Source organism: Carlito syrichta, unplaced genomic scaffold (assembly GCF_000164805.1).
Source record: "Carlito syrichta isolate Samal-C Ts95f unplaced genomic scaffold, Tarsius_syrichta-2.0.1 Scaffold267955, whole genome shotgun sequence".
NCBI lineage: Eukaryota > Metazoa > Chordata > Mammalia > Primates > Tarsiidae > Carlito > Carlito syrichta.
In genome coordinates this window covers 88,049-94,374 of record NW_007212051.1, presented here as the reverse complement: position 1 = coordinate 94,374, position 6,326 = coordinate 88,049, and positions in this window count along the sequence as shown.

The window sequence follows — 6,326 nt, the reverse complement described above, 5'->3', positions numbered from 1 at the left end:
TTTTTTTTTAACTAAAACAGCATCTTTCAGGACGCTATAGTTGATGGAAGGAAGACACTTAATTAAAAGAAATCTACAAGCAGATTTATTTTTGTACTCATCGCTCAAGTATATGTTCCCATTCTTGATCTGATCTTCCCAGCGATGGGTTTCTCTAAATAGGGTTTAGTTTAAAAGAAAACTTTTCAGAACTGAACTGAGGATAGCCAAACATAGAAATATGAATTTTGAATGTGGGTTCCTATGGAAAGGTTGAACCAAAACCGCTTTGATGTGAGCACCAACAAGAAGAGGAAGGTGTTAAAGAGAAGCCATATGTTTTATAAAATTTTTATAAAGCCTATGTGCTAAAATTACCAATAGTTTATTGTCCTTGTTTAGGACACAACTGAATTAACCTAGCTAACAGGCTAATAAACAGAAATAGTCCACCTTGGTGAAGCTCTAATTACAGCCTCTGAACCCCTCGGTAAGTTTACAGCTTAAAACATCTGAGTGATTCTGCCTTTTGAAACCCATGTGAAGTTAGAAAGGCAGCCTAATTAAAACAAATCTTGGATAAACCACTTCACGGAGATAGAAGTTTGATGGTTGGATATATAAAAAATTGTTACCAGATGTTGTTCAGAGGCCTTAACAGTTTAAAGATCATGAGGGGTTTTTTTTTTCAACAAAGCAAAAATATTCTAATTGAAGTTGTCAGCAGGAGTGAGACTAATATGCCTGTATTTGATTAACTAATAGTTTATTTAACATTCAGTGTGGCCCAAAATTGGCCAAGACAAAAGTCAGAAAACATTTTAGCCAGAAGACTTAAAAAGAAAAACACAACAAACTGACAGGACTCTGTAGGTAACTCCCTGGCATTGTGGTTTGATAATGTCAGTTTTGATCCTCCTACCCACTTCACGGGTCTCACTGTATATACTCTGCAGGAATATCTTAAAATTTTTATTTTTTGTTGTATTTTGTCAAAAGAAAAAAGATCAACACAAACTCATTATAAGACTTATTGCTGAAACCTTGGAAAGTAAACACCATGTGTTTTTCCATTATAAAAATGTAAACATCTGTATTTTTAGGAGTTACGTGTTTTACGGAGGCTGTTGTCCTGTCTTTCACTGGGATCTGAGAAGTTCTGCTTTAGAAAAGAGAAGAATGTGAGACTCACATGGTCCTGTTAGGACTCACAGGCACCTTTTCCTGATTACATGATAGGAGCACATAACTACTTCCTTCCCCTTCGGGGTACAGCTGTGTGCTGCTCTCCGATGAGATGCAAGAATTCCTTTTGAAGACCACGGAGGCCCAGCCGCCGGTCTTGGTCTTAGTGGGGTGACTGCTTTCTCCCTTCACCGACAAACAGTGCAGCAATACCTGGACTTTTCCAGAATAAAAGATGTGAGACTTTTCTTTGACTTAATAATGCATATAAAATGTAAGAAATTACCCACATAGATTACTAGAAAATGAATGCATTAAAGAAATGAATTTTCAGCATAGTGGCCAATTCCCAAGCTATCGTTTGCTCTCCATAGTCCACAGAGGTCTGGATTTTTAAAGTAAATTGCAGAGTACTCTGTGGCAATTATGAGAAGACAACTGCACTAGAGGGTCATTAATCATTTACACATTCAAATAAAACTAAATGTTTCTTTTTAGATCTAAAGTGCAGCCCATAACACAATTGAAATAACATTAATAGGAGAAGGGAATGAAAAGACAGAAAGCAGCTGTTGCGTCTCTGTGAGTGTGGGGCTCTAATCAGAGAGGCCGGCATTGTATATAGTGAGGGAGAGAATTCTTGTTGACTCTACCCGTGTTCTACCGTCCTGAGCTTTCTCCGTTTAAAGGAAGTCAGGGTGATGTTCTTACATGTCATAACACTGCATTTGTGGACATTCAGCAGAAGGGACAGGCGGCTGGAAGGTTTAGTTTTACAGCTGTTGCAGAGGAGTATTGAAAATTGCTTGTTAGCTGCAAAGTGCTAATAATAACGTAAACAGGGTACAAAATGTCCCTCATGGCTAATGAGGAAGAGCTGTGCTCTTTAAATATAACTTCTTTTGCTATTAAATTAAATTGTAGTTTTACCAGTGATTTGCTTGAAAAACAAACTTTGTAAAAACCTGAAGAACATGACATAGTTAACCAAGTTTGTCCTAGAGGATAATATGGAAAATAACTTACAGTCCTATTGAAAAGCTAATGAATCCATCACAACTTTGCTCTGTCTGTCCTTGCCATTTCAACTAGTTCCATTTCTGTCCATTTAATTCGCTTTAAAATTCCTTGACTTTGAAATGTGATTTTTACTTTCATGTCCCTTCCACACATTCTAATGCGTTATCCTTTTAGCATCACTGCAAATGGCAGCGTAGTGATCATACCTCCCTTTCTCTAAAAGAAGGTGTAAATAACAAAAGAGTCAGTTAACTTATTCCAGTCACCAAAAAAAAAATAGTCCCAGGTAGAGTCACACTAGAATGTATGTCTCCCAACTCCCAGCCTCTTGAGCTCCACACAGTGCTGTGCCCAGAAAAGAGACTCACAATAGATCACCATCCTGTAAGGATCACCACCCCTGCCCCCATGTCCTGGGTTTGGAACAGGTGACTAGCCCATTCCCAGCTCATGGAAACATGCATGACTGATGCCAGTAAGGCACTTCTCAGCTATGCTCAGGTGATTTATTGACTGTCTAAGCTTGGCAAAATAAATAAAATTAATGTTTGCTTTTTTGTGAATTGATTTACAGTTTTCCTTATAATTTCCAGTGTGTAATGCCTGGAACTTGGATAATCTATCACTGGTAAATGAAAAGAAAAGAACAAAACACAGAGAAAAAGAGGGATGAAAGAAGGGAGAAGGAAAACAGGAGTGGGGGAAGGGGAAGAGGGAGGGAGGAAAAAAGCATGATCTCAAAGCCAATGAGGTTACTCCAGACCATCTAGAAAAAGATGAATTCTTGGAATCCTAGAGCTAGAAGAGACCTTGGAGATTACTTGTTTACAGTCTTTACTCCTCCTTTATTAAGTATATAAAGAAAGAAGGAAGAAATTAAGTTATTGAACACCTACTATGTGACTGGCATAGTTGAAGGTGTTCTGTGTGCATAATGTTTATGATGCTTCAGAATGGCTAGTCACATGCTCTTGCTTGGTTGTTCCCACTGATGCAGGATCTAGTAGGTGGCTTTCCTGGAGCACTTACCAGGTCTTTGCTTATGTGGTATACCTGATAGTTGCTGAGCAGCTGGAGATCTTGGGTCATGTCTTTTACAACTGTGTGCCTAGCTATGTGCTTTATAGCTAGAGCATCCATTGTGGTTCTGGGCAATGAATGGTATTAAAAAATGAATGAATGAATGAATGAGTGAATGAATGAATGAATTACAGATATTACTCAGTATCACCCAATTATTACATTTAGTATGCCATGGCTTTGTTGTTTATGCAATCCTGTGCATGTGAGACTTCATGGTGCTGGATATACATGTTTTAGGGAGTAAATAGACATCATACTGTTTCCTGTGTTTTTATTTGATTCCTGTGCATTTTTGGATGATATTGACCTGATCTAATTTAGATGTAGAAAAAGTGGCATATTTTGTTATTTTAGTCTTAATAACCTCATAAAATATGTATAGAATTCACTTTCTATATGATAAGATACCTTTAATTCATAGAGGAAAATAGAATTCATAGCTTTTCCTTGCCTGCAAAAGAATCTACAAAGTAGCCCATGTTCTCTCTATAAAACCAAACCAGACATATGCCCAGAGTGATGCAGAATTCATAAAAGAGTATACCAACTCCTTAAGGTTGTGAAGAGAGTCAAAACTGAAATTAACAGTAGCTATTTAATGTTTACAATATAAATATGAGCTAGGGCTAGACACAGAAGAGGTGCTTTTTCCCTTCAATCTTATTTAGATTCCTCATATAAACTAAGGCAAACCTTTCTTTCTTTACCTGTAGATACTCAGCTTTTCTGGAAAACAAGAATAACACTTTTGTCAGTTATTTATTTTTCTGGCTTATGTGCCAATGGGAGCAATTATTGGCCCATTAAGTACTTTTTGATGTTCAACAGAGGATAGTAAATATTTGCATTCAGAAAAAAAAAACCTGATGCTACGTTTGTCATCATAGTGACAACAGAAAAGCTCTGTTGACCTTTTAAATGCAGATAAACCTTCAGAAGAGTTCTCAGGTGAGCTGGTCACAAGGGTTCTTATTGTGAACCTCTGAACATATCCTGTATATTCATTGTGAACTAAGGAAATGGCACTGATGGAATCTCAAACAGTGAACCAGGGCACCTGTCACAGGGGTATCCCTGCTTTTTTGCCAATAAGGGTTTGCCAAGTCCTTCCAAACAGACTTGAGCAGTACTATGACCCTTGTACTACTACTGCCTCACAGTGTAGACTTTGTAGAAAACAGAAAATGGCATGGATTGATTTTGCCAGAACAGTTACATGAGACGTGTAGATAGTGATGGACTCTCTCCCAGGATTATTCTAACCAAAGAAAAGACCACATGGCATGGAAGGACCACTAGACTGTAATCTACCATTCTATCCAGATGCTCTATTTATAAAAGACTCTTGGACAGATGACATGCAGAAGACTGACAAAAATATTTGTATGTATATGTATGTGTGTTTTTATTTTTTATTTCATTTTTTATTGCTTTACTTTTGATAATATTCCTTTGTTTTCTCTTAAGAATCTATACCCTCTTCACTTTTATGTCACCTAGTTCAAATGAAGCTGATTTTGTCCTGGATTCAGGACCAAACTGTATGCCTTGTGTCCATGTTACTATAACTGGGAGCTTATTAGGTATGATGAATCTTGGATCCTGTCCTTAAACTACTAAAGAAAATTTTCATTTTGACAAGTTCCTTGGATAATTTGTAAGGTACAAAGTCTGAGAAATGCAGCCAGGAACAGAGGCACATGCCTATAGTTCCAGCAACTTGACCAGCTGAGGCAGGAAAATTACTTGAGCCCAAAGGTTTGAGGCCACGTGAGCTATGATTGTGCTACTGCCCTTTAGCCTGGGTGACAGAGTAAGACCTCGTCCCTTCCCCACAAAATAATAATAATAATAACAACAACAACAACATCAACAATATTTTTTTTTAAGTTTGAGAAACTGCTATAGACCAGAGCCAAACTAAGCATTTTACTCACCTGGCCACAATGGGCAAGGGATGTGACCCGAGATTGGCCAACAAAGCCCTATTTGAGAACGTCAGCCTGAGCTATCAGGAAAACAGACTGTATTTTCTTCAGACTTGTTCACTAGAGCATGAGACGCTAGATGTGCTGCCATTTACTGTCCAGTCTGTCTGAGTGAGGCTGGCGTCTGTGTAGAGGAAGCATATTCCTGAGGGAGAAAAATTGTGATCTCAGGATATCATTTGAATCTTAGCTAAACTATGCCTAATGTCAGAGTTTTCCCTGAGTTTTCAGCTGCATGAATCAGATTTCCTTCATGCTAACTTAGTTTGGTTGTATTTTCTGCCACAAGCAACTGAAAGAAACTAAAAGCTACAGTGATGAGTAATGATAAAGAGCTTATTTGAGTCTCACCACCTACTCGCATAAGCTCCTAGCTGAATGTGTGTGTGTGTGTGTGTGTGTGTGTGTGTGTGTGTGTGTGTGTGTGTGTGTGTGTGTGTTTTCCATTTCTCATTTGCTGTAGCATTTAGAACCATAAAAAGCCCAGGATTGAGACGCGTCTACTCCTATGCATCGTTCTCTTAATTGCTTCGTGTATATTTACCCCACTTCCCCTCAAAATTATAAACACTTCAGAGGCACTGGACTTTTCTTACATGAGGTGATAATTTAAAGTAATAAGACATTTATAAATAAACATACCAGAACTTATACCAAGTGAGTGTAGACTTTCAAAACCACCACCTGAGGAAGCTGCTAATTTATTCAGGTTTTGCTGACTTTGGAGAGAACATTGTTGTAACTCTTGAGAATAATGATTAGCACTAGTTTTTGAGCCATGAGATCACACTAGAGTTTTGTTAGTTACATATGATTTTTACTTAAAGTGACACTGCTGGGAATAATGTCAAACCCAGACAGAATACTTCATTCCTATTGCCTGGTCTCCACCCTGAGTCCCCCGTGGGTGGTGCTTCATGCCCCAGTACCCCAGCTCCTCACCCAGGACTCCCTGGGAACTACAGCCATCCAGCAATAAAGGCCAGCCCAGTGGGGTTCTCCAGAACTCTCTTCCTACACTACAGACTGATTTGGATCAGTCAGTGCCCATGCCATACTGGGGGTTGTATA